Source organism: Phyllobates terribilis, unplaced genomic scaffold, assembly GCF_046119375.1.
Source record: "Phyllobates terribilis strain yellow unplaced genomic scaffold, ASM4611937v1 Scaffold_10__3_contigs__length_209671492, whole genome shotgun sequence".
Taxonomy (NCBI): Eukaryota; Metazoa; Chordata; class Amphibia; order Anura; family Dendrobatidae; genus Phyllobates; species Phyllobates terribilis.
Window position 1 is genome coordinate 160,177,541 of NW_027362770.1, and position 18,165 is coordinate 160,195,705.

The window sequence follows — 18,165 nt, forward strand, 5'->3', positions numbered from 1 at the left end:
GGGAAGGAGTCCGGGGGCCGTCGGAAGGTGAATATAATCTTTATTTTTTTATTTTATTCTTTTTTTTTTTTTTACAGCTTTTAATGGTACCTGGGTCAGGAGGAGAGTCTCCTGTCCTCCACACTCGGGTACCATCCACACATTAGAACGCGCCAATTACGCAAGTCCAGATGCGGAATTGGCGCGTTCTAATGCAAGTCAATGGCGGCTAAAACGCCGCGATTCCGCAAAATAATTGGCCGTGCTGCTGATTTTTCCGCTATGATAATCCGCAGCGGAAATTTCCGCATCATGTGCACAGCACATGTGGATTATCATTGGGGAACATGGCAGGCCTTCTACCAAGCGTTTTTGCTGCTGTGGAAACTATTTAACGCATCGTGGGCACACAGTCTTAAGATTGGTCAGAATTTATACATTTCCCATTTCTTTGTATGTCTTGATGCCAAATGTCAAGATTCCTGTAAACAGTGTTGCCCGTACTGTGGAGCTGTAGAAAACAAGTGAACGCTCCATAGCATTCCAGACGTCATTAGTTGAACCTTCATGTATTTGTTTAGAAGTGTTCAAAATAAATCCTTGTATTTTACCAGTGTTTTGGGAGTTTTTTTGTGTGTTGTGGTCATTGTTGAACTGAGTAGAATTTTAAAAAAAAAAAAGTATGGAAACTAAAACCGCCGGCATGCAAAGTGAATAAGCTCATGAGTCAATGACTCGTTTTCCCCAGTTAACAAGAGGTGAGAAGAGATTTGTAGGACCCACATCCAGCGAAGCATGTTGGAGCGTAAGACCGGGACCATGAATCACCTTAATTATAATCAAAGGACAGCCAGTCATGAGAAACCACCCTCTCCCAGAGACAGTGAAGATGCCTATATTTATGCAGAAAATCAACGGCTCATGGACAGAAAATTTTCCTTAAATTCTGTATTCTCCCTCGGTAGCAAAGGAAACTACAGAAACCAGAAGAGATTGGGCAGATCTGACCTCGAGCACTTTTGTGTCCAAATCAGATTTCTTGTCGGCAATACTGTCCAGCACGTCGTGCTTTATAAACGGGAGGGAGACTTCCACCGAGGCTCTTCTGCATTTCTGGCCAAAAGAAAAGAATCAGGAATCAGAGCAGGGCCTGAATGGGGAAAAAACGACAATTGCTGGATCTTCCAGAAACTTATTGGAAAAATAAAATGGATAAATCTTTTGTGCACCTCCAAGAAATGAATAGCTTGTCTGGGTGATTCCCTTTGAAAAGTGAACATAATCTGGTAAACGTAACATTCAGATACGAGTGAGGATCCTAAGGAATATTTCTGGATGAAGAATCTACTTGCCTGGATTTCAGAAGTTCCTGCTGAGGCAATCCTTCATTTACTGGACATGAACTTCTCAGCCTAGGACGTGGTTAGTTTACATTCGTGGATGGTTTGGAGATTTCGTCTCACACTGGTTGTTAACATAAAACTGATGCCAAGTTGTGTAGATGAAGAGGATGACCCTGCAGAAGATAAGGGCTTGCTGAATGGCACATCGGTTGGATGAGGTCCTTCTTTCTTTGGAGCAATGCCCTGGACCTACTGAACATTGTGGACTCATCAGATGTCCAAACAATATAGAAGATCCATAGAAAAACTTTTTTTTTTGAGTAGATGTCAAACTCAAATACTGTCCTGATTCCACCTCTGGATGGTCGAGCATCCCAGACACAGTGAATCTGGTACAGGGGCGTGCAATAGCTGTCAGTGGTGATTGAAAGCTCGGCTGTCCGATCTGAGACTGGGAGGCACTGGCTATCTTCAGGTGTTCATTATCCCAGTTGAATGCCTGGCTACTTAACTGAGCTGTTTCACCCAGATCTCTGCCAGATGTACATTCAGCTAGTGTGAGGTTAGTGCTCTGTGCCTTGAGTTCTGTTTATTGATCTTCTGTTGCCTGACCTTGGACCTTGTTCTGACCATCCGAATGTTTAGTTCTGATCTGCTGTCCTCCTGGTATTCTGATCTACGGAACGTTACCTGACTACGCCTTTGCCTCTTCCCTCTGTTTACGACGTACCCTCCTGGCTTTGATTTCAGAATCCTTGACTATTCCGTCTCACGGCCTGGCTGTGAAAAGTGACTCCGTCACAAATACACATAGGGCCAAAATTAAAAACTTGGACAAAGGTGCAGGCCCAACTTAACATTCCCCATCAAAGTATTGTGACTCCATCACAGTATGATTCCCCAACTCTGAAACCCCTTCAGTATAATGGCCCCCACATAGTACTCCATATAGTTTAATGGCCCCAAATTATTTTTGCATTGCTTGTATAGCGTTATCATATTCCACAGCACTTTTACATAGGTAATTTAGATTGTGATATATCAGTAGGTCTTTGGCGTGTGGGAGGAAACCCATGCAAACACTGGAGAACATACAAACGCCTTGCAGATTTCCTTGATGGGATTTGAGCCAGGACCCCAGCGCTGCAGTGCTGCGTCTGAGACACCGTGTTGCCCTGTCCACCATACAGTATAACGGGCACTGCATAGCCTTCCGTACAGTATAATGGCCCCACATGGTCCTCCATACAGTGTAATGACCCCTGCATAGTCCTCCATACAGTATAGTGGCCTCACATTAAAAAAATATATATATCTCTCCTCTTTCCACTCTACAGCGAGCGCTCTGAGCCTCTGCACTGCTAAGCATAACGGGCGCTAAACTGGCGTCATTGCGCCTGCTGCACTGAGACGTCAGATGCCAAGGGAGAATGATGGCCGAGGGAGCATCAGCTGCCGGCTCTCTCTTCATTGCTTTCAATGATTTTGGTTTAGATCCATGTGGTTTGAAATGGACATGATATTGTTGAGACAGGAGAAATCGTGTTCCATTGCTGAAAAATGTACGGAAGCCGCGTGATGGTGAACTGCACACGAGAAGAACATTATAAGGCCTTGACCTTTCATCACAACCTGAATCATCCACACAGGGATTGAACAGAAATATCCCATGAAATGTTTAGAAATTGCAACCATTTTTCTTCAAAGCCTCCTCATTTCGGGGGCTCAAAAGTAATTGGACAAATTAACTTTACCATAAATGAAATGTTCATTTCTACTACTTTGTAGAGTATCATTTGCAGCACTGAAGTCTGGAAGCCATGGACGACCTCAAACGTTGGGTTTCTTCCTTTGAGACGCTTTGGCCAGGCATTTACTGCAGCTAGCTTCAGTTGTTGCTTGTTTGTGGGTCTTTCTGCCTTAGGTTTTGTCTTAAGCCTGTGAAATGCCGCTCAATGGGGCTGAGAACTGCTGATTGACTCGGCCATTGCAGAATATTCCACTTCTTCTTTTCCTGGGTTGCGTTTGCAGTATGTTTTGGATCATTGTCCATCTGTACTGAGATCACCGTCCAATCAACGTTGCTTCATTTGGTTGACTCTGATCTGATCAGAAAGTACAGTACAAACCAAAAGTTTGGACACACCTTCTCATTTTAAGATTTTTCTGTATTTTCATGACTATGAAAATTGTACATTCACACTGAAGGCATCAAAACTATGAATTAACACATGTGGAATTATATACTTAACAAAAAAGTGTGAAACAACTGAAAATATGTCTTATATTCTAGGTTCTTCAAAGTAGCCACCTTTTGCTTTGATGACTGCTTTGCACACTCTTGGCATTCTCTTGATGAGCTTCAAGAGGTAGTCACCGGAAATGGTCTTCCAACAATCTTGAAGGAGTTCCCAGAGATGCTTAGCACTTGTTGGCCCTTTTGCCTTCACTCTGCGGTCCAGCTCACCCCAAACCATCTCGATTGGGTTCAGGTCTGTTCAGGTGACTGTGGAGGCCAGGTCATCTGGCATAGCACCCCATCACCCTCCTTCTGGTCAAATAGCCCTTACACAGCCTGGAGGTGTGGTTGGGGTCATTGTCCTGTTGAAAAATAAATGATGGTCCAACAAAACGCAAACCGGATGGAATAGCATGCCGCTGCAAGATGCTGTGGTAGCCATGCTGGTTCAGTATGCCTTCAATTTTGAATAAATCCCCAACAGTGTCACCAGCAAAGCACCCCCACACCATCACACCTCCTCCTCCTCCATGCTTCACGGTGGAAACCAGGCATGTAGAGTCCATCCGTTCACCTTTTCTGCGTCGCACAAAGACACAGTGGTTGGAACCAAAGATCTCAAATTTGGACTCATCAGACCAAAGCACAGATTTCCACTGGTCTAATGTCCATTCCTTGTGTTCTTTAGCCCAAACAAGTCTCTTTTGCTTGTTGCCTGTCCTTAGCAGTGGTTTCCTAGCAGCTATTTTACCATGAAGGCCTGCTGCACAAAGTCTCCTCTTAACAGTTGTTGTAGAGATGTGTCTGCTGCTAGAACTCTGTGTGGCATTGACCTGGTCTCTAATCTGAGCTGCTGTTAACCTGCGATTTCTGAGGCTGGTGACTCGGATAAACTTATCCTCAGAAGCAGAGGTGACTCTTGGTCTTTCTTTCCTGGAGCGGTCCTCATGTGAGCCAGTTTCTTTGTAGCGCTTGATGGTTTTTGCAACTGCACTTGGGGACACTTTCAAAGTTTTCCCAATTTTTCGCACTGACTGACCTTCATTTCTTAGTAATGATGGCTACTCGTTTTTCTTTACTTGGCTGCTTTTTTCTTGCCATAATACAAATTATAACAGTCTATTCAGTAGGACTATCAGCCGTGTATCCACCAGACTTCTGCACAACACAACTGATGGTCCCAACCCCATTTATAAGGCAAGAAATCCCACTTATTAAACCTGACAGGGCACACCTGTGAAGTGAAAACCATTTCCGGTGACTACCTCTTGAAGCTCATCAAGAGAATGCCAAGAGTGTGCAAAGCAGTCATCAAAGCAAAAGGTGGCTACTTTGAAGAACCTAGAATATAAGACCTATTTTCAGTTCTTTCACACTTTTTTGTTAAGTATATAATTCCACATGTGTTAATTCATAGTTTTGATGCCTTCAGTGTGAATGTACAATTTTCATAGTCATGAAAATACAGAAAAATCTTTAAATGAGAAGGTGTGTCCAAACTTTTGGTCTGTACTGTATATATACTCTGTATATTGTGAGAATTGTACAAATTTGCATCTTTATTTTTTTTTCTTTTAGAAACTAGTCAACATGATGACAAAGACTTCAGAGATTAACTAAAAACCTGAAAAAAAGTTTTTTTTTCTGTTTAGTTTGCAACATTAGAAGTTTGCTTTATGGCGATGTGCTGGGTACATAGTACGTGGGCAGCAATGTCCTGTGAGCTGTGTTCTGCTATAGGTTTACACATCCTATACATATATCGGTATCTGATGTGGTGGTGACCTCTTGCGATTTCTCCCATCTGACTACTACAAAGCCAATGAACTGTTGGTTGTCATTGATATTGATGATCAGCTTTTTTTTTTTTTTTTTTTCCTGATTTTCTGTTTTAAAGGCCATTCGATCACAATAAACACAACTATAAACTTCCTTTGATACAGGAAAACGGGGGGATTTCTTAAATTGTGATCCCCATAAAAAAAAAATTTGTCAAGACCTCCACATAGTAGTAGCTGGATTGTCATTGGTTGGAAGACTTTAAAGGGTTTTCCACTACGATGATCCTTAAAATAGGTCAATATCAGATTAGTGGGGGTTCAGTATACAGCACTGATCAGGCGCTACGGTAAGAGTTGCCAGAGCTGGTCTACTGTATCTGGAAGCAGCTGCTAAACAGTGTGACAGAGTGGTGCTTTTCCTTTCTGTGTACATCTGGTCAGTGGGTCGGACCCCCAGTGATCTGGTATCTTGTTCTGATTGGTCATCAATATCATAGCAGTGGAAAACCCCTTTTAAATGTCATCATGTGGATATAACCAGAGAGACTATCTTCAGGCTTCTATGAGAACTTTACATTTCAGTAAGCTATAATACTTTTTTTTTCTTTTTTTGTTTTTCAATTGGTTTAGAACTTTTTTTTTTTTTTTTTTAAATTTTAACAGTCTTGCCCATTGTATCCTTTTTTTTTTTAGCTGCACTTTCAGATGCATCCCATGGTGCCGTTTCTAGAGGTCTAACCGGATTTTTATTGTACCTGCGTAGAATCAAATTTTTAGACCAGTTGTTCCCAAACCGGTCCTCGTGGCCCCCAACATGTCATGTTTTTCAGATGATGGAACCCAAACTGTATAATTCGAGGTTCGTACGGGACACACAGCGTCCGGTGCTCAAATCTGAACACTGACTTTTCATGGAAGTCTGTTTTTGAGTTCGGATGCAGCGCAGCCAATCAACAAGCTTTTCAGCTGTGGGCACTTCCTCGGCCATTACAACCAGGCAGAGTACTGACACGGCTGTGATTGGCCAGCGCACCATATGACCCGGCCTGTATAACCGCCGGATCACGCGTGGCACTGACATTGTGCTCTGACTAGCGTAGAGACAGGATGGTGTTCGAGTGAGGGACAGTGTTAGTAGTGATGAGCGAATATGTTTGAAATCCCATCTCCAAACTTAAGTTCGACACGAATGTGGCACATTCGGATTCGTGATCGGAAAGGCGAGCATTTTTTCTTAAATTCGGGAAAATCGGCATGGTTCGGCAAATAAGTGCGGGAACGTGATTGTGCGGGGCCAGTACAGCATTTTTAACAGTGTTAGATGAGTGGGTGGGCTCGCGATAGCTCCAAACAGGTCAGATCAGTGGCGCGCTTGTAACTTTTTTTTATTTTTCCCTGTAACTTTAAGTGAGGAACGCATAGCTAGCCAATTACAGCGCAGGAAGCATCCACACTGTCCAGAAACGAGGGCTTGTGCCATTGGCTGCTGAAATCACAAGTCCTCTCTATATAAAAAGCGGCCATGTTCCCTCAGAGCCTTTTTATCCATGTTACTGCCGGTGACAGACGCTGCTGAGTGTGCTCCTGTGTACTGAGAGATATTGGCTAGATACATGGGCGCTTGTTTGGAAGTCAGATAGAATAGATAAGTCCTTTGCTTTGTACTTGTGAAATCGACCTTGCAGCACTTTTTTTTTCTTGTGCCATTACTGACATTCAGACAAACTGCAGGGCCCATGCCATAGAACTGTGTTGGTTGTACTGTCTGCGCTGTATGCACAAGTATCCCTTCAATCTATTTTTGCACTTGCTGATGTGATAAAGCAAGCAAACCCTTGTAGCCCACCTTTTTGATTTTGTGGGGTTGAAATTCAGCTGTGTGCAGAGCACAGAAAACTTTTTTTTTCATTTGCTAATGTGATAGTGCAAGCTGTGGTAGCCCACTTTGTCATTTTTTTATGAAATTCAGCTGTAGGCACAGTAAAAAAATATATTTTTTTTTCTGTTGCCAGGCAGAGTCCATAAAAGATTTTTTTGTGTCGCAAAGATACTCTGCTAAAAGCCACCTACTACATTAGTGGTGTTGAAGTTCAGCTGTTTTCAGAGTAAAAAAATACATGTTTTCTTTTGCTAGCCAGAGTCAAAAAAAATTTTTTTTCTGTCGCAAACATGTTACACTCTGCTATAAGTCACCTAGTCCCTTAGTGGCAGTGAAATTCAGCTGTAGGCAGAGCTTATGCAGAGTAAAAAAAAAAAAATCTATTTTTGCTTTTGCTAACGTCATACAGCAGGCTAGATCTGAGTTTTAAATATCTTGGAGCATATATTCTGTTATACAGTCCTCATCCACAGTAAAAAAAAAATACTTTGTTCGGTTCCTGTTATACAGCAAGCCATATCTTACCTTGTCATTTAGTGCCACTGAAATTCAGGTGTGTGCAGAGCTGTTCCAGAGGAAAATAATCTAATTTTGTTTTGCTAATAGCGTGCTCCTACCAGTACTATCTGAGCAACATGAGTGGGAAAAAGAGAAGTCGCGGTGGAAGGGGGAATATGCTTGGTGTTCAAGGTATATGTGGGGAAGGTGGTAATGTTAGTGAAAGCACTAGTGAACCAACACAAACAGGTCCTATCAGAAGACAACTGACAACTTCTGGTACTGGACTGCCTGCTCCACTCCCTTTCTTTGGCAGCCGCACAGCGATGCGCCTTGTTGATAAGGGCAAGAAAGAGCAGGTGCTCCAGTTGATGGCAAGCACTGTTTCAAGTGGCCTCTCCTCTTCTTCCTCAACATCACACACAGTACAGTCCACAGAGGTGTCACCCCAATTACTTTTGCTCCACCCCGCGTCACAACTGCCCCAACCTACTGTAGCGAACCGCAGATGGGCGAGTCTGTAGAACAGTTCAACCATTCTATACTATCGGCATCAGAAGTGTACTCCAAACATTCACAGAGTCAAGAAGAGGAGGAAAGCATCTGCACCGATGCCCAAAATTTTTTTAGGTTGGATTCGGGGCAGGACGGAGTAGGGTCTGAGCTGGTTCCTGACCTTCATCACCAGTCGTTAACCACAGGGGAAGGAGGTGATACTGATGAGACTCAGACACCTGAGGCTCATGCGTACTGTACTATGCTGTCAGGCCAACCAGAGAAGGGTCACTCTGAAGGCGAGGAATGGTATAACACATTGGATGATGATGTTGATGATCCTACCTGGTGTGAACCCAGAGTCATGCAGCCGAGTAGCTCATCTGAGGAGGTGGAGGAGGAAGATGAGGTTATCGTTCGCCCTACGGTGCAGACACGGAGAGATGCTTGCACGAGGAGCACTGCATCCTTAGCCACAACTGTGGCCAGCAGCGGTCACGGATCTGCAGATCGCAGGGGCGGCAAGGGTTCCCTAGCCTGGTCTTTTTTTGAGACTGCAAAGGATGAGCCAACTCATGTTATCTTCACACTTTGCAAGAAAAAAAATCAGTAGAGGGAAAAAGTGCAATAATTTGACTACTACATGCATGAACCTTCACATGTGCACATAACATGCGTTACGCTGGGAATCTCACCGCGCTAAAATGCAGACCAGCGGACCTCAACAACCATCAGCTGCCTCATCAACCACATCTGCTGCTTCTTCCTCCTCTGTTACCGTGCCAAGTATTGTCACGCAGGTCTCCCACCGCAGAACCTCCGGTTCTCTACCCGCTCCAGTCAGGAGTGAGAGATCGTCAGCTGTAACAGAAACAGACATGCCTGCTGTGTTTGTTTCACAAAGCACACCACCACATGTTTCTCATTCTACCATAACATCTGCACCTAACTCACAGTTCACTAGTTTGTCCGTTTCAATGTACTCCGCTCTCTCTCAGCACTGCAGCCAGACCTCGGTCCCGATCTATTGGGTTGGCTGTAGTGGGAGAGGTTTAGGTCTCCATTAAACTGCTTCTACTCTGGTGAAATTGATGCCACTTTGGTGGTGTTAGACCCTAATTTAGGGAAATGTGATCACTCCTGGTTAAGGTCTCCATCTCCTGGGTTGGCTGTAGTGGAAGAGGTTTTGGTCTCCTTTACAATTGTTACACTCAAGCGGTTTTTGGTGCAGATATTCTCCACACAAAGGTACACAGACATGATAAACTCAAAATTGGTTTTCTTACTACCGTGGTATGTAAAACAGGCTACATCTGGGGTTAACATTCTTTGGTGCAAATTTTTTTTCCCTTGTATGGAGAACAATAAGTAGGGTCCACGCAGCTTCCTGATCCTTGTCACCAGACTTTAACCTCCAGAGGGGGAGGTGATCGTGATGAGACTCAGATACCTGAGGGTCACTCGGACTGTACTGTACTGTCAGGGCAAGAAGAAGAGGAGGAGGGTGACTCTCAGGTCGAGGAATGGGATAACACATTTTATGATGAGGTTGTAGATCCCACTTAGTGTGAACCCAGAGGCACGCAGCTGAGTAGCTCATCTGAGGTGGTGGAGGAGGAGGAAGACTAGTAGGTTATGTTGTGTCATACGGCGCAGACACAGAGTGATGCAAGCATGAGGAGCACGACATCCTTAACCATAACTGTGGCCAGCAGCGGTCGCAGGTCTGCAGCTCGCACGGGCGGCAAGGGTTGCCTAGCCTGGGCCTTTTTTGAGCCCGCAAAGGATGAGTCAACTCACATTATCTGCAAACTTTGCGAGAAAAAACTCAGTAGAGGGAAAATTGCAGTAATTTAACTACTACATGCACGAACCTTCAAATGCGCAATCAACGTGCGTTACTCTGGCAATGTCACTGCGATAAAATGCAGACCTCACCAACCATGAGCCGCCCCATCAACCGCATCTGCTGCTTCTTCCTCCTCCTCTGTTACCGTGCCAAGTATTGTCACGCAGGTCTCCCACTGCAAAACTTCCGGTTCTTTTCCCACTCCAGTCAGGCTGAGTGAGAGCCCGTCAGCTGTAACGAAAGCGGACATGCCTGCTGTTTTTGACCGATCTCAGAAAATGAGCACCCACAACTTTATCAATCCATCATAACATTTCCGCCTGCATCTCACTCACGGTCCAGAAGTTTGTCCGGTTCACTGTACTCCACCCTGTCTCAGCACAGCAGCCAGCCCTCGGTCCCATTGTTGTGGGCACATAAAAGATTGTTTCCTCCTACACATGACAAAGCTAAGAGGTTGGACTCCACCATCTCCAATCTGTTGGCCACGTGTGACATGCAGAAGTAGTTCTGTTGCTTCAAAAGCATCCAGCAACTATTTGAAATAACACAAGCACAGGAGACAGGAAGTGTTGTGCTTCAGAAGCATCCAGCAACTAGAGGGGTTAACACAGTCACAGGAGACAGGGAGTGTTTTAGCAGAGCCCCAGGGGGATTTTGGGGAACTTGTTATTGCAGTCTGGCTGAAGCCGAAGAGAAAGGTAGTGTGTTATCTGTATCTGACAGAAGGCAGCTGAACAGGATTCAGATCAGGAGAGAAACTAAACACAGGTCAGATACTCCCTGAACTTACAGTGCAGAGTATTATCGGTCAGGAAGATAAGGACTGGAAGGAATTGTGTCACAGGGATCATGTCCCTAATGAAACCGTCCCCCCTCCATCTCCATGCAGGATAAAGAATGGATCGGGGTACGAGGGCTGTGTCCCATGCCGGTGCAGGCCCACACAGGATCTGCGCTCCCGGAGGGAAGTCACATCACACACAGTTCATGACAGCACAGTACGACCACTTGACAGACACACTGTCAGAGACCACACAGGTCTGAAGGGCTGGAAAGGTCCACACAGGACTAGAGCAGAACCAAGATCAAAGGACTGAAGGACCGAAGGAGCAAGATCAAAGATGACATTCTATTAAATATGAAATTAGAAGTGTCACAAACTAACTGTTCCTCCACCCACACCCACTAACTGGTTCCTACCACATTGTGTTCCCCAGTCTCCCTGTAACCAGGGGAGCAGCACCTAGTGCATACTAGCTCCCTCTGGTGGGAATGTGGTGTTGGATGCAAAAGGCTAGATTTCTACCATCGCACCGGACTTACCTCAGAGGAGGAACACCACACTCCATTAAAGAAGTGCAGCATTTCTGTGGCGGCCGAACCCTCAGGGGCGCCACATTCCCCCCTGGTAAAACACAGCACGTCCGCGGGCTGCAAAGGAATATCACCCAGAAAAATTCTTTTTATATATAAACAAAACTATCATCCCTTTATGGGAGGCACATTTCTTATAACGTTGCATAACAGTTATAAAAGTATAAAAGTATACAATTATAAGAGTACAAAGATATAAAAGTGCAAATATATAAAAGTGCGAAATTATAAATTAAGGCAAGAGACTTTCTGATTTAGTAGCAAGGGGGACCTGCCCTAAACCCTCTACGTGGGCCCTGGGGTGGCTGCAGGGCATGAAGATCTGGAGTTGGACCCCCACACGTGCCACTCCAGACAGGTTTTGCTTCTCAGGTCTTGAGGTAGCAAGTATGCACGGTTTTGTATAAAACCAATAGGGAGCACCTAAATAGGTGCATAACTATTTACATTGCAGTCCGCCGCCTGCCATAGTCCGCAGGGACCAAAGTCTCTATAAGAAAAGGAAAACACAAAAGATAGCAGCAATCATAATAACTTCAAACAACAGCAGTAGCAGCCGGGGCTGCTTTAGACTTTGGGCTCGCGAGGAGGGAAGGGCTCATTCCTCCCGACAGAGGGTAGCTGGTCACCCGAAGCTGAGGAGGTGGTGGCGTCACTCCCGGACACTTTGCGGACGTCCAGGGCGTACCACCCACGCTCCCCCTGGTGGCGAGCGAAAGTCACAGTATCGCCCGGGAACAGGTTCCGGCCGGGGTGTCCCTTCTTCAGGCGCGGCTCGACGTCCCGCCTGCTGACGAACACATCATCACGGAAGAGGGGACACCGAATAAACCCCCGCCCTTCCTCGTGGTGGAATCGCATGACCCTGCCCTCATACCGGGGACCGGGATGGGTAGCCTCCTCCAGTCGCGCCCGAGTCTTAGAAGCCTTGGTCCGGACTTAGAGTCTCTCGCAGCGCTGCTCCCGCCGACATCGCTCCCGTGCCAGCTGGAGGACCTGATCACTACACCACTGGCTCCTCCTCTGCGCTTCAGACGTGGTCTCCCGCGGGAAGCCCATCAGGTCTCCCCCCCTGGTTTTCCCAGGCCCAATCTTCGGCCTCGGGCCAGGTCACCGCCGGTGCAGGTAGCGGTGTTAGGACGGGCTGCTGCAAGTCCTCGAGTAGTGCGGACCAATCCGGGTTGGAGTCGGTAGTCTCCACCGCAACTCCAGGTACCTCTGTCACGGAGCCCTCGTGGCAGTGCAAACCCCCACCGATAGCCGCCGCTTGCAGCTCGGGGGCCAACGCTTGCTCCCAGGTGACGGCTTGGGGATGTACATACTCCGCCATAAGGTCCAGGATCAGCTCTGAGGGCTCCGCAGCTGGGGCAGGGGTTGCCTCCTCACCTGCCGTCAGGTCGGTTTCCACTTCGACCTCGGGGCCGACTGCTTCCGGAGCCTCTACTCCTCGGCGGCGGTCTCGGATCCGCTGCAGCATTTCTGCCTTCCATGCAGCCGTCGCCACCTCCTGGGCCTCTCTCTGCTGCCTAGCCAGCTCTGGGGCCTCCTGGTTGAGAAACGCGAAGTCTCCCGGTGTCAACGCACTGCCGCTAGCCTCTCCGCCAGATGAAGGGCCTGGATCGGGTGCACCAATCGCATGGCTTCGTTCTCCAGGGGCATCCATGACCGCCTCTGTTCACTGCCAAGCTCCGACTGACATGGCCGCATCTTGTTGCTTTCCTTCTTCTCCCTCCTCTTTCGGGCGGTTCCTGGGCGGCATGCTAACAGGCCCGCCTTCGTTCAGCCCATCCAGTTTGACGGGCATTACCCCGCGGACAGTTTCTAATGGAAGGGGCAGTCCACATTTTTGGCGCCAAGCGGGAGCCCAGCCCACGATGGGAGGTGTACAAAGACAGTCTTTTCACAGCGTTATGGCGCCTGTTCTTCTTGGACGGGCGCCATTTTAAGTGCAAAACAACAGTTCAAGGTGTAAGGCACACAGTACCCGATAGCAATGGGCACTGTTCTCCGTTGCTGCGGGCACGATATCCTGCCGACTACGACAGTGATGTGACGCCTCTCAAGCCCTGCCCTGGGAAGATGGGGTACTCGGAGCCGGGTCTGATGTTGAGCAGAGGGGATGCAGTCATGGCCTTGACCCGTTCCGTGCCCAGGGCCGTCACATTGAAAATGATGTTAGGGCTATCCGGGTTGAGAGGTAATTTGTCGACTACGCCACCTGTGGTGTCTGGTGATGTGCCACCAGCACCGCTACAGTCCGCTGAGGCCCGGTGTCATGGCAGCTAAAGTTCTCGCTGCTCCCCACAGGCGGAGCGTGGCCTCAGGGCAGGAAAGACAGGATGAAGGGGGGTAGTAGTGCGGGACTAGAGGCGCGGGCACCGTGTCGCGTGGTATGGCGCGTAATGAACAGTCCGGAGGCCATAGGGATGAATTTCCAAGGCTTTACTCACAGTTCTCATATGCAGCGCAAGGCTTCTCCCTGCTCCTCGCGGAGTCCTGCGGCCACCAGGGACGGGGGTCCGACTACCTCCGAGGAAGTCCAGTGTCCGGCAGCGTCCCTACACCAGAGTGTTCCTGCACTACAGACTTTACCCCTTCCCGTCTGTGCGTGTGTAGATAGGCCGGGTCTCCCCCTGAGCTCCTCTCAGGTGTATGGCTCGGGTGGCAATTCCTCCCCATCCCAAGCCCGGTGGGATCCTCAGGGCCTAACCGGGCTTTCCCATCCTGGACATAGAGTACGAGGTCGGGTGTCGGGGGCCGGTACCCCTCTTGCAGCCGGAATCCCTCTGAATAGATCAGGTAGAAGAGGACAGGTGGCGTACTCCGCTCCGTCTGCATCCTCCCCGGGACCCATTTGCTAGGGAGCCACACTCTAAAGCTCCCGGGCCTTCTTGATCCTGGTCCTTGGCCAGGTTGAGACATTCCTTGTCTGCAACCTCCCTCTCGTCCCATGGATCAGGGTACGAGGGCTGTGTCCCATGCCGGTGCAGGCCCACACAGGATCTGCGCTCCCAGAGGGAAGTCACATCGCACACAGTTCATGACAGCACAGTACGACCACTTGACAGACACACTGTCAGAGACCACACAGGTCTGAAGGGCTGGAAAGGTCCACACAGGACCAGAGCAGAACCAAGATCAAAGGACTGAAGGACCGAAGGAGCAAGATCAAAGATGGCATTCTATTAAATATGAAATTAGAAGTGTCACAAACTAACTGTTCCTCCACCCACACCCACTAACTGGTTCCTACCACATTGTGTTCCCCAGTCTCCCTGTAACCAGGGGAGCAGCACCTAGTGCATACTAGCTCCCTCTGGTGGAAATGTGGTGTTGGATGCAAAAGGCTAGGTTACTACCATCGCACCGGACTTACCTCAGAGGAGGAACACCACACTCCATTAAAGAAGTGCAGCATTCCTGTGGGGCCGAACCCTCAGGGGCGCCACACTACCACAGTCCCACCCCTCACTCTTGGAAAAACTCCACTTCTGCACCACATCCTCACCAATCACACATTAAGAGTTTCCAGATCACATACATAGCCAGCAGCTTTTGTTTTGGTCAAAAGATTTGTAAAGCCGCCACCCCGACACGGAGGCTCTTCTGGCTGGATCCTACTTTATTCTAACCTATTAAAAATGTCTTAAAATATCCAATACTCTTTTTAGGTATATTTTTATTTATTTTTCTTTAAGGAAATGTGTCATATACATTTTTTAAAATGACCAATGATATCACATACAAGGATCAAATACCACCACACCATGACCAGACCACATATTCCCACCATAGTGACCGAATAATACCACATAGAAGGGACAAAAAGCGCCACACCATGACCAGACCACATTTTACCACCACATAGTGACCAAATAATACCACATACAAAAGACAAAAACCGCCACACCATGACCACACCACATATTAAGACCACATAGTGACCGAATAATACCACATACAAGGAACAATACCCGCCACACTATGACCAGACCACATTTTACCACCACATAGTGACCAAATTCTAAAATACTGATCATTAATAAAGAAACACAATACTAATATTACCATAAATGCCATTATACATGGGATTTCTGTACATAGTATACAGTGTATAATGTAAGTGTCCAGGTAATACAGTTATCCACAGTAACATTATACACAGGAACTCTGTATATAATGTAAGTGTACAGGTAATATAGTGATCACAATTGACATTATACACAGGAGCTCTGTATATAGTGTATAGTGTACAGGTAATACAGTGATCACCAGTGACATTATACACAGGAGCTCTGTATATAGTGTACAGGTAATACAGTGACATTATACACAGGAGCTCTGTATATAGTGTATAGGGTACAGGTAATTCAGTGATCACCAGTGACATTATACACAGGAGCTCCGTATATAGTGTACAGGTAATACAGTGACATTATACACAGGAGCTCTGTATATAGTGTATAGGGTACAGGTAATTCAGTGATCACCAGTGACATTATACACAGGAGCTCCGTATATAGTGTACAGGTAATACAGTGACATTATACACAGGAGCTCTGTATATAGTGTATAGGGTACAGGTAATAGAGTGATCACCAGTGACATTATACACAGGAGCTCTGTATACAGTGTACAGGTAATACAGTGACATTATACACAGGAGCTCTGTACATAGTATATAGTGTCAGTGTACAGATAACACACTGACTCACCGGTGACATCTCAAGGTGAAGTCCTTCATCTTCGCTTTTCTCCTTCATCCTGCACAAACCGCCATCACTTCTTCCAGCCAGGACTCATCTCTGCATAAAATAACACAGTTATCTAGAGCACATTCCCCAACTTTTACATTACACAGCTGAATACAGATGTACAATCACCATTAATATATTGTTAGTCATTATACAACCCACCATTACAAATATAAATTGTAATCCACCACTGTGCCCCCACTAACTGTAAATAGCCATTTTCCCACCTAATAAATATATAAATTAATTAGAACCTGTACTCTTTCCGCCAATTTATTACCAGTCACACTCCTGCATCCTCAACGCCCCCTACTCTGTACCTCCTGCTCCCCCAATTCATTATATTTACATGCCTCCTCTGCCTCAATTCATTATGTCATGTCCAAGCTCTCCCCACCCCCACCCTCTATTCATCATCATTTACTCCCCCCACTCCAAATTCATCATGTGCTCTCCCCACTCCCAATTCTTCACGTGCTCTCCGCACCCTCCACTCCCAATTCTCCACGCGCTCTCCCCACCCTCCACTTCCAATTCTCCACATGCTCTCCCTACCCTCCACTCCCAATTCTCCAGTGCTCTCCCCACCCTCCACTCCCAATTTTCCATATGCTCTCCCCACCCTCCACTCCCAATTCTCCTCTTGCACTCCCCACCCTCCACTCCCAATTCTCCACGCGCTCTCCCCACCCTCCACTTCCAATTCTCCACATGCTCTCCCTACCCTCCACTCCCAATTCTCCAGTGCTCTCCCCACCCTCCACTCCCAATTTTCCACATGTTCTCCCCACCCTCCACTCTCAGTTCCCCATGTGCTCTTCCAACCCTCCACTCCCAATTCCCCAAGCGCTCTTCCCACCCTTCACTTCAAATTCCCCATGCACTCTCCCCACCCTCCATTCCCAATTCCCCATGCGCTTTTCCCACCCCCCACTCCCAATTCTCCATGCACTCTTCCCACCCTCCACTCCAAATTCTCCATGCGCTCTTCCCACCCTCCACTACAAATTCCCTATGTGCTATTCCCACCCTCCATGCGCTCATCCCCAAGAAATGTAATTAATTCTATTTTAAAAAATAAAGTTTTCATACGATCCCTGTGCTGGCATCCTGGTGCGGCTTCCGCTCTCTGCAGGCGCGTATGCAATGAGTCATCGCATACAGGCCTTCACCAGGGCGTCATAGTGGAGGAGGAACCCCCTTGGAGCTGCTGCACGGCCGTTCAGTGTTGAAGGCTGTGAGCGCTCCTAGGGCCCCTGTGCCAGGAGAGGTATGCCGCCGGGTTCTGCTGACGCGTTGTCACTTGTCCATAAGTCAGGAGAAGTTGTAGGGTGCTATGTAAGGATTTATGGCAGCTGTTTTGAAGTCTTTTACAGACTGGGTGATGTTCGGGCGATTTGCATTGACAGAGACACCGATCTGATTAAAAGTTAAAGTAGCCGCCATAAATCTACTGTGCCTCAGAGTCAGATAGCAAGACCACAGATACAAGATAGGAATTCAGTGGCCTGCACTTGTCAGGAGGTGAGCAGGGTCCTGCCACCTCCTCACTGCACAGACCCCTCCGCCCAGGGTGCAGGCAGTAGCCTGAGCTCCTACTTACAGCACCATGCTGTCTCCTGTATTGCTCCTCTCAGACAGGAAGAAGTTGGTGCCCTGCATCCTGACGTCTCTCCTGCAGACACAGCCCATCCAGCGTGCAATGTGGGAGTGTCTGTGTAATAGTGGGGAAGGACGTAGCCTTCCTTTTGGCACTGAAGTAGTTAAATGGAGTGTTCCAATAGTTAAACCTCTCAGAATTGTTGGTAGGCCAAGCTAAGAGGTTAGCATCAGTGGTCCAGTCAGTAGAGAAGAGGGGGAACTTAGTGCCCTGACCAAGCCTTGAGTGTTATAGATCTTGGTTCTGGCATAATGCCTTGTGGGCTGCAGTACTTGTAATCAGCCACAAGATGCCACTGTCCTTGGTGCAGA

At 47.3% G+C, this 18,165-nt stretch overlaps 1 long non-coding RNA gene across 1 annotated transcript; it reads right to left on the bottom strand.

Annotated features, from left to right (window-relative positions):
- Window positions 1-1,270: 1,270 nt before the first annotated feature.
- On the bottom strand, window positions 1,271-17,879 carry LOC141164188 (uncharacterized). Its single transcript, XR_012250868.1, has 3 exons — window positions 17,798-17,879; window positions 16,156-16,245; window positions 1,271-1,495 (listed from the first exon to the last, which is right to left on the bottom strand). It is a non-coding gene; the product is annotated as an uncharacterized lncRNA (long non-coding RNA).
- Window positions 17,880-18,165: the final 286 nt, after the last annotated feature.